Source organism: Muscardinus avellanarius, assembly GCF_963383645.1.
Source record: "Muscardinus avellanarius genome assembly, chromosome: 10".
Taxonomy (NCBI): Eukaryota; Metazoa; Chordata; class Mammalia; order Rodentia; family Gliridae; genus Muscardinus; species Muscardinus avellanarius.
Window position 1 is genome coordinate 112,142,068 of NC_137796.1, and position 8,727 is coordinate 112,150,794.

The 8,727-nt window shown below is 47.9% G+C and overlaps 1 pseudogene across 1 annotated transcript; it reads left to right on the plus strand.

Moving 5' to 3' along the window:
• Positions 1-4,588: 4,588 nt before the first annotated feature.
• On the plus strand, positions 4,589-5,357 carry LOC308267604 (thioredoxin-dependent peroxide reductase, mitochondrial-like; annotated as a pseudogene). The gene has a single exon. The product of its transcript is annotated as a thioredoxin-dependent peroxide reductase, mitochondrial-like (transcript).
• The last annotated feature ends 3,370 nt before the right edge of the window (positions 5,358-8,727 follow it).

An 8,727-nucleotide genomic window follows, 5' to 3' on the forward strand; every position in this document is an offset into this window, starting at 1 on the left:
TGAGGGGGGAGAGGTACTGGGGATTGAGCTCAGGGGCATTCTATCTCTGAGCCATGACCTAGCCCTGTTTTATTTTATTTATTTTTGTGGTACTGGGGGTGGAACACCGAGGCTTTCTATCTTTGGGCTATACTCCCAGACCTATTTTTATACTTTATTTGGAAACAGGGTCTCACTAAGTTGCTGAGAGCCTCACTAAGTAGCCGAGGCTGGCTTTGAACCTGTGCAATCCTCCTGTCTCAGCCTCCCAAGCGCGGGGATTACAAGCGTGCGCCACCATGCCCGGCTTAGCCCTGTTTTATTTTTAATTAATTAATTTGTTTATTTATTTTGGGGTACTGGGATGGAACTCAGGGTCATTCTATCTCCAATCTATACCCTCAGCCCTATTTTTCTTTATTTTTGAAACAGAGTCTCACTGAGTTGTGGCATGCCTCACTAAGTAGCTGAGTCTGTGATCATCCTGTCTCAGCCTCTCAATTGCTAGGATTATAAGTGTAAGCCACCACGCCCAGATTTATTCTTTTTTTTCCTTTTTTTTTTTTTTTTTTTTGGTACTGGGGATGGAACCCAGGGGCATTCTACCTACAAACTACACCCCAGACCTGTTTTTTATTCTTTGTTTTGAAACAGGTTCTCACTGAGTTGCAAAGGGTCTCACTAAGTAGTAGCTGAGGCTGTCTGCGAACCGAGATCCTCTGGTCTCAGCCTCCCAAACGGGATCACAAGAGTGCGCCACCACGACTGGTTTTCTTATTTTTATTTTGAAACAGGGTCGTACTAAGTTGCTGAGCGTATCGCCAAGTTGCTTAGACCGGTCTTGAGCCCACGAGCCTCCTGTCTCAGCCTCTGAAGCTTGAGGTGACAAGGGCATGCCACCACGCCAGCCCTTCCCCCGAGGCTCTGAGTCCGGGGTGCCCTCGCTCCTGTGTGTCCCCAGGCCCAGCACAGGGCCTGCCAAGCAGAGCGGCTCCGCGTGTCTCTGCCACTTGCTGGTGAATGTGTGAACAGCCACTGTGGGGAGGATAGTGAAGAGGACTAGGTAACCTCAGTCTTTCAGACGCCAGCAAGATTTCAAGATGAAACTGATCACCTTATGGTCCAGAGAAGCCGCCCACTAGAGAATCGAGGTGAGCCCGAGCGCAACTGAAATTTTCCTATAGCCAGGCGCGGTGTCGCACGCTTGTAACCCCCGCGCTTGGTCAGGCAGGTTCGAAGCCAGCCACGCTGGCTTAAGAGACCCTGTTTCAAAAAAAAAAAAAAGGTCTGGGAGTGTAGCCTGGAGGTAGAAGCCCCTGGGTTCCATCCCCAGTATCACACAATAAATAAATAAATAAATAAATAAATAAATAAATAAGGCTGGATGTAGGGCTGGGGGTGTATCTCAGAGGTAGAATGCCCCTGGGTTCCATCCCCAGTACCGCAAAAATTAATTAATTAATTAAAAAATAAAATAGAGCTGGTGTAGTGATGCACACCTGTAAGTCCAGTACTTGGGAGGCTCAGACAGGTGGATCACAGGTTCAAGGACAAAAGCCTTTGCAAGTAGCAAGACATAGCAATCTAGTGAGACCCTGTTTTTTGTTTGTTGTTGTTTTTTTTTTTTTGCGGGTCTGGGGATGGAACCCAGGGGCATTCGACCTCCGAGCTATACCACCTGCCCTAATTTTTATTCTTTATTTTGAAACCGGGTCTCACTGAGTTGCAGAGGTCTCACTAACTAGCTGAGGCTGTCCTTGAGCCGTGATACTCTGGTCTCAGCCTCCAAATGGTGGGATTACAAGCGTGCACCACCATGCCCGACCTTGAGACCCTGTTTTTAAATAAGAAATAAAATCAGGCTGAGGGTGCACCTTGAAGATAGAATGCTTCTGAGTTCAATCCTTAGTATCATTAAAAAAAAAATCGGGTTGAGGGGGTGTAGCTTGGAGGTGGAATGCTCCTGGGTTTAATCCTTAGTACAAATAAAAATAAAATAAAATAGGGCTGGGAGTGGAGCTTTGAGCTAGAATACCACTGGGTTCAATCCTCAGTATCACATAATGAATAAATAAACTAATTAAAAATAAAGCCAGGCCGGGCGTGGTGGTGCACGCTTGTAATCCCTGCGTTTGTAATCCCTGAGGCGGAGACAGGAGAATTGCACAGGTTCGAAGCCAGCTTCTCTAGCTTAAGAGACCCTGTTTCCAAATAAAAAATATAAAATAAAAATAGTTCTGGGTGCCGGGCGTGGTGGCGCATGCTGTAATCCCCGCGCTTGGGAAGCAGAGACAGGAGGATCGCGCTGGTTCGAAGCCAGCCTTGCTGGTTTAAGAGACCCTGTTTCCAAATAAAAAAGTTAAAAAAATAGGTCTGGGAGTATAACCCGTGGGAGTGTATTCCGGAGGTAGAAGGGCTTCCAGGAACCCCAGTACCACCAAAAAAAAAAAAATTAGTTCTGGGAGTGTAGCCCAGAGGTAGAAGAGTTTCCAGGAACCTCAGACCACCAATAAATAAATAAATAAATAAATAAATAAATAAATAAATAAATATAATAAATAAAGTCAGACATGTGGCGCATGCTTGTAATCCCAGCATTCTGGAGGCTGAGACAGAAGGATCGCGTTTGCGGACAGCTTCAGCTATTTAGTGAGTCCCTGTGCAACTTAGTGAGACTGTTTCAAAATAAAGAAGAAAAAATAGGGCAGGGGGTATAGCTCGGAGGTCGAATACCCCTGGGTTTCATCCCCAGACACTAAAAAAAAAAAAAAAAAAAAATAGGGCTTGGGGTGTAGTTCGAAGGTGGAATGTTCCTGGGTTTCATCCCCAGTACTGCAAAATAGTAATAATAATAACAATAAAAATAATAATAATAATAAATAATAATAATAAAGTCAGGCTGGGGGTGTACCTGAGCGATTGAAGGCTCCTGTGTTCAATCCCCGGTTCCATACACACATACAAAAAAAAAACCCACTTTATAAGTGTTGCGCATGATACACACCTGTGACCTACTTAAGATGCCAGGTCTCATCCCAGAGATTCTGCTCTGATAGGTCTGGGCATGGGCTGGAGCGCAGATCAAAGCTCCCAGTGAGTCTCATCTGCAGGCAGGCTGAGGGCCTGCTCGAGTCCTGGGAGGGCCCCGTCCAGGCAGGCCTCTGGTGGGAGGATGAGGACAAGTGCATTCCAAGCAGAGGGGGGCCGGAGGGACCGGGGGCAGCGCAGCATGGAGGGGCGGCCAGAAGGACCCGCAGTCCTAGCTGGGGTCTTTTGGGTGCACCCTGGAGCAAACCCAGGCCACACAGGCTCTGTGCTCAGCACTGGTCCTGCCTGGTAGCTTGCTGGTGATGCAGGAGCCCAGGCGCCCCCAGCCCACCTTAGAATCACATCTTTATTTTGTGCTGGGAATTGAACCCAGGGATATTCTACCTTGAGGCAATAACCCTGGCCTTATTTATTTGTTTTTGCGGTACTGAGGATGGAACCCAGGGGCATTCTACCTTCAAGCTATACCCCCAGCCCTATTTTTTAACTTTATTTTGAAACAGGCTCTCACTGAGTTGCAAAAGGCCTCACTAATTAGCTGAGGCTGTCCGCGAAATGTAATCTTCCTGGCTCAGCTTCCCGAATGCTGGGATTACAAATGTATGCCCCTATGCCTGGCTATTTATTTATTTAGGTGCTGGGGGTTGAAGCCAGGGGCATTCTACCTCTGAGCTACACTCCCAGCCCTATTTTATTTTTATTTTGAAATGGTCTCACTAAATTGGGGAGGATCTTACCCAGTTGCTGAGGCTGGCCACAAACCTGCAATCTTCCTGCCTCAGCCTCCCAAGTACTGGTATTATAAGCATGTGCCACCACACCCATCCCCTTTTTATTTTTTATTTGGAAACAGGTCTTACTAAGTTTCTAAGAGCCTCACTAACCTACTGAGGCTGGCTTTGAACCTGCATTCCTCCTTTTTCCTATCTCAGCTTCCCAAGTACTGAAATTACAGGTGTGGGCTACCACAGCGGCTTCAGAAGTCAGTGTGTGTGTGTGTGTGTGTGTGTGTGTGTGTGTGTGTGTGTGTGTGACTGGATACTGAACCCAGGGGCAATCTACCTGCAATCCACACTCCCAGCCCTATTTTGTTTTTCTTTTGAATCAGGGCTTCACTAAGTTGCTGAAAAAATCCACAATCCTCCTGTCTCAGCCTCTCAAGTACTGGGGTTACAGGCGTGGGCCACCACACCCGGCTCAGAATTTACTTTTTTTTCGGTACTAGAGATGGAACCCAGGGGTATTCCACCTCTGAGCTATACCCCCAGCCCAATTTTTTTTTTTTTTTGGTGGTACTGGAAGTGGAACCCAGAGGCTTTCTACCTCCGGGCTATACTCCCAGACCTATTTTATATTTTATTTGGAAACAGAGTCTCACTAAGTTGCTGAGAGCCTCACTAAGTAGCTGAGGCTGGCTTCGAATCTGTGCGATCCTCCTGTCTCAGCCTCCCAAGTGCGGGGATTACAAGCGTGCCCACCACGCCCGGCTCCCCCAGCCCTATTTTTATTCTTTATTTAGAAGCAGGGTCTCAGACCCCTGCGGCTCCCAGGTGTGTTGAAGATGGTGGCCGCTGCTGCGAGGTTGCTCCGGGCTTCGGTTGCTGGACGTGTAAGCCCCATTTCTCGGGACAGTTTTGTCTCCGCGGCTGCTAGGCCTGTTGCTTCTACAAGATGATGTTTGACAAACATATTACAGCCTGGCTCTGCTCAAGCAAGATTCTCCTTTAGTACCAGTTCCCCGTACCATGCTCCTGCGGTCACCCAGCATGCAGCCTCTTTTAAGGGGACAGCTGTCATCAGCGGAGAGTTCAAAGAGCTGAGCCTTGATGACTTCAAGGGGAAATACTTGGTGTTTTTCTTCTATCCTTTGGATTTCACCTTTGTGTGTCCTACAGAAGTAGCTGCTTTTGGTGACAAACCCAATGAGTTTCACGACCTGAACTGCGAGGCGGTTGCAGCTTCAGTGGATTCCCACTTCACCATCTCGCCTGGATCAATACCCCAAGAAGGAGTGGTGGCTTGGCCATGTGAACATCGCACTCCTGTCGGATTTAACGAAGATCTCCTGGAACTATGGCGCGATGGTGGAAGGCGCCGGGCTCGCGCTGAGAGGACTCTTCATAATCCACCCCGATGGGGTCATCCAGCACCTCAGCGTCAATGACCTCCCAATGGGCTGGAGCGTGGAAGAAACCCTCCCCTTGGTGAAGGCGTTCCAGTTTGTGGAGACCCACGGCGAAGTCTGCCCAGCAAACTGGACACCAGATTTCCCTACGATCAAGCCAAGTCCAGCGGCTTCCAGGGAGTACTTTGAGAAGGTACATCAGTAGATCACCCCATGTGCTCCTGCGGCTTCTCACACCCGAAGAGGACCACGGCTGAACCCTGTGGGCATCTCAGAATGATTATTATAAAGGGAAACCCAAGGATGCTTGTGTTTATAAATATTACTCTGAGTGTTTTGTTTTTGTAACGGTGGCTAAAGCTTTCTAAAAGTTGTTAGTTACTAACATCAGGAGCCTTTCCTGGGAATGACATCGAAGTCAGTTTCCACAGGTGCGTTTATTAGGCTCTGTCCTCAGTAGATAAAGGAAGCCCTCTCCCTATCCCTACTTGAACCTTTGTCTACACCTAAGTAGCACGACAAACTCTGAAGGCTTCTGATCAAAGCTCCTGAATCTTCTTCTTGAGCTTCTTTGTAGTAAACTAAATTTTCTTTTAGGGTAGAAAAGTTTTATGTTGTTAGCATTAGCAGTGCAAATTAACGCTCGAAATGGATATATATCATGGAAACTAACGGGAATCATGTTATTACAAAACACGGTGGCAACGCCGGGCGTGGTGGCGCACACTTGTAATCCCCGCGCTTGGGAGGCAGAGACAGGAGGATCGCGCAGGTTCGAAGCCAGCCGCGCGCGCTGGCTTAGGAGACCCTGTTTCCAAAAAAATAGGTCTGGGAGTGTAGCCCGGAGGTAGAAGGGCTTCCAGGAACCCCAGTACCACCAAAACAAACAAACAAAAACAAAACAAAAACACGCTGGCAAAGTGACTTAACTGATCATGCATGATCCCCGTCCCTGAGATTTAGAGTTTACGTGCTTATTTTATTATTCACTAGCTGACTTACTGTCCTCATATTCCTAGATATTGTTTAGGTATAAGTATAAAAGATATATACTGAATCCAGGGATTGCATTTTGAAATCACTATGATTATTTTCTTTCTTGAAGTGCTCAATGTAAAATGTATCATAAAAATAAACATATTAAAAAAAAAAGAAAAGAAAAGAAACAGGGTTTCACTGAGTTGCAAAGGGCCTAAGTAACAGGCTGTCAGCGAACTGTGATCCTCCTGGCTCAGCCTCCCAAATGCTGGGATTACAAATGTGTGCCAATATGCTCAGCTATTTAACAGATGAATGGATTATAAAATTATGGGATATCCACACAATGGGATTCTACTCAGCGACAAAGAAGAACAAAATTATGACAGGAAAATGGAAGGTCCTGGAGAACGTTATGTTAAGTGAGATTAGCCAATCACAGAAGGGCTGCCAGGCGTGGTGGGTGCGCTTGTAATCCCAGCATTTGGGAGGCTGAGACAGGAGGATTGCAGTTTTCGCAGCCAGCCTCAGCTACTTAGTGAGGTCCTCTGCAACTTAGTGAGACCCTGTTTCAAAATAAAAACAAAAAATAGGGCTGAGGGGTAGCTCAGAGGTAGAATGGCCCTGGGCTCAAGCCCCAGTACTGGAAAAGAAGAAAGACAAAGGTGAAAGGTCATCAATTTTCTCTAATTTGTGGATTCTAGAGAGTAACTGGGATACCAGATAATGGAGGAGAAACCTCGCCAGAGCCAGACAGGTAGTCTAGGGCAGGGGGGGAGAGTGAGGGTCAGTGAAGGAATTACTACCATGGGCTCTGTGTACATATGTGAACACACCAGTGTCAATCTCGGTTCTCTGTATGGAAAGAGGGAATGGGGAGGCAGCGGAGGGGGCAGCAAGAGCGTGTGCATGTATGTGACTGTTAACACTAAGATGTGAGACTATAATATATAAAAGCATGTTAAACAAAAATGAGGCCAGGCGTGGTGGCACATGCTTGTAATCTCAGTATTGGGAGGCTGAGACGGGAGGATCATGACTCACAGACAGCCTCAGCTACTTAGGCCCTTTGCAACTCAGTGAGACACTGCTTCAAAATAAGGAATAGAGCCGAGCATGGTGGGCACGCTTGTAATCCCAGTACTTGGGAGGCTGAGACAGGAGGATCGCACAGGTTCAAAGGCAGCCTCAGCTCCTCAGCGAGGCTCTCAGCAGCTTAGTGAGACACTGTTTCCAAATAAAATATAAAATAGGTCTGGGAAAGCTGGGCATGGTGGCAGTGCATGCTTGTAATCCCAGCATTCAGGAGGCTGAGACCAGAGGATCGTGTTTTGCGGACAGCCTCAGCTATTTAGTGAGGCCCTCCTCAACTTAGTGAGACCCTGTTTCAAAATAAATAATAAAAGATTGGGCAGGAGATGTAGCTCGGAGGTCAAATGCCTCTGGGTTCCATCCCCAGACCCCCCCCCCACACACACACAAAAAAAAAATAGGTCTCAGAGTGTAGCCCTGAGGTAAAGTCTCTGGGTTCCATTTCCAGTACCACACACACACACAAAGAATAAAAAATAGGGCTGGGGCTGTAGCTCTGAGGTAGAATGCCCCTAGGTTCCATCCCCAGTACTGTAAAATAAATAATAAATAAAATAAAAATTAAAAAAAAAAGAATCATCCATTCATTGACCCTGAGCTCAAGGCCAGTGGCGGCTGTGTGGCTCAGGCCTAATGGAGCTTCCCTTGCGCACCAGTTTCCCACTGGACGCCCACCACGGTCTCGTGCTTAGGAACACCAAGCCCTACTTCTGCACTTGGGGGCTGTTTTATTTTATTTTATTTTATTTTTTGCCAATATATAAACCACTTATTAACAGGCGAGGCCCACAGACTCATTTCTTCCTGGACACACCCACGGTGCGGCTGCGGCGGCCAGTGGTCTTGGTGTGCTGGCCTCGGGCATGTAGGCCCCACAAGTGGCGCAGCCCCCTGTGGGCCCTGATCTTCTTGCGCCCCTCCAGGTCCTCACGGAGCTGTTGTCCAGACCGTTGGCCAGAACCTGGCTGTATCTCCTGTCCTTCGCGTCCTTCTGTCTGTTTAAGAACCAGTCTGGGATCTTAAGCACTCGCGGGTTCTGCATAAAGGTGATCTCGTGTTCAACCTCGTCCTCCGTGAGCTCCCGGCCTCTTAGTGAGGGTGATGTCTGCTTCCCTCAACACCAGTGACCATGCCTTCGCCCCACACCCTTAATGCAGTGATGGCAAAGGCTGTTTTCCGCCGCCCCTCACCGCTGGTGTTGAGTACCCGCAGGATGTGCTGGAGCTTCTCAGGGATTACTAGAGACACGGCAGCTGAGACACCTGCGGCTGTAGGCCTCCCGAGGAAGAGCTTGGGGCTGTTTTAAACACCAAGATTTCCAGGCACAGCTGCACACTCCTATGATCCCAGTACTTCAGAGGCTGAGACAGGAGGATCACAGGTTCGAGATCAGCACAGAACAACTTAGCAAGATCCTGCCTCAAAATAAAAAATACGGAGGGCTGGAGGTGAAGCTTAGCGGTAGGGTGCCCCTGGGTTCAATCCCCAGCACCACCCCCAGCACC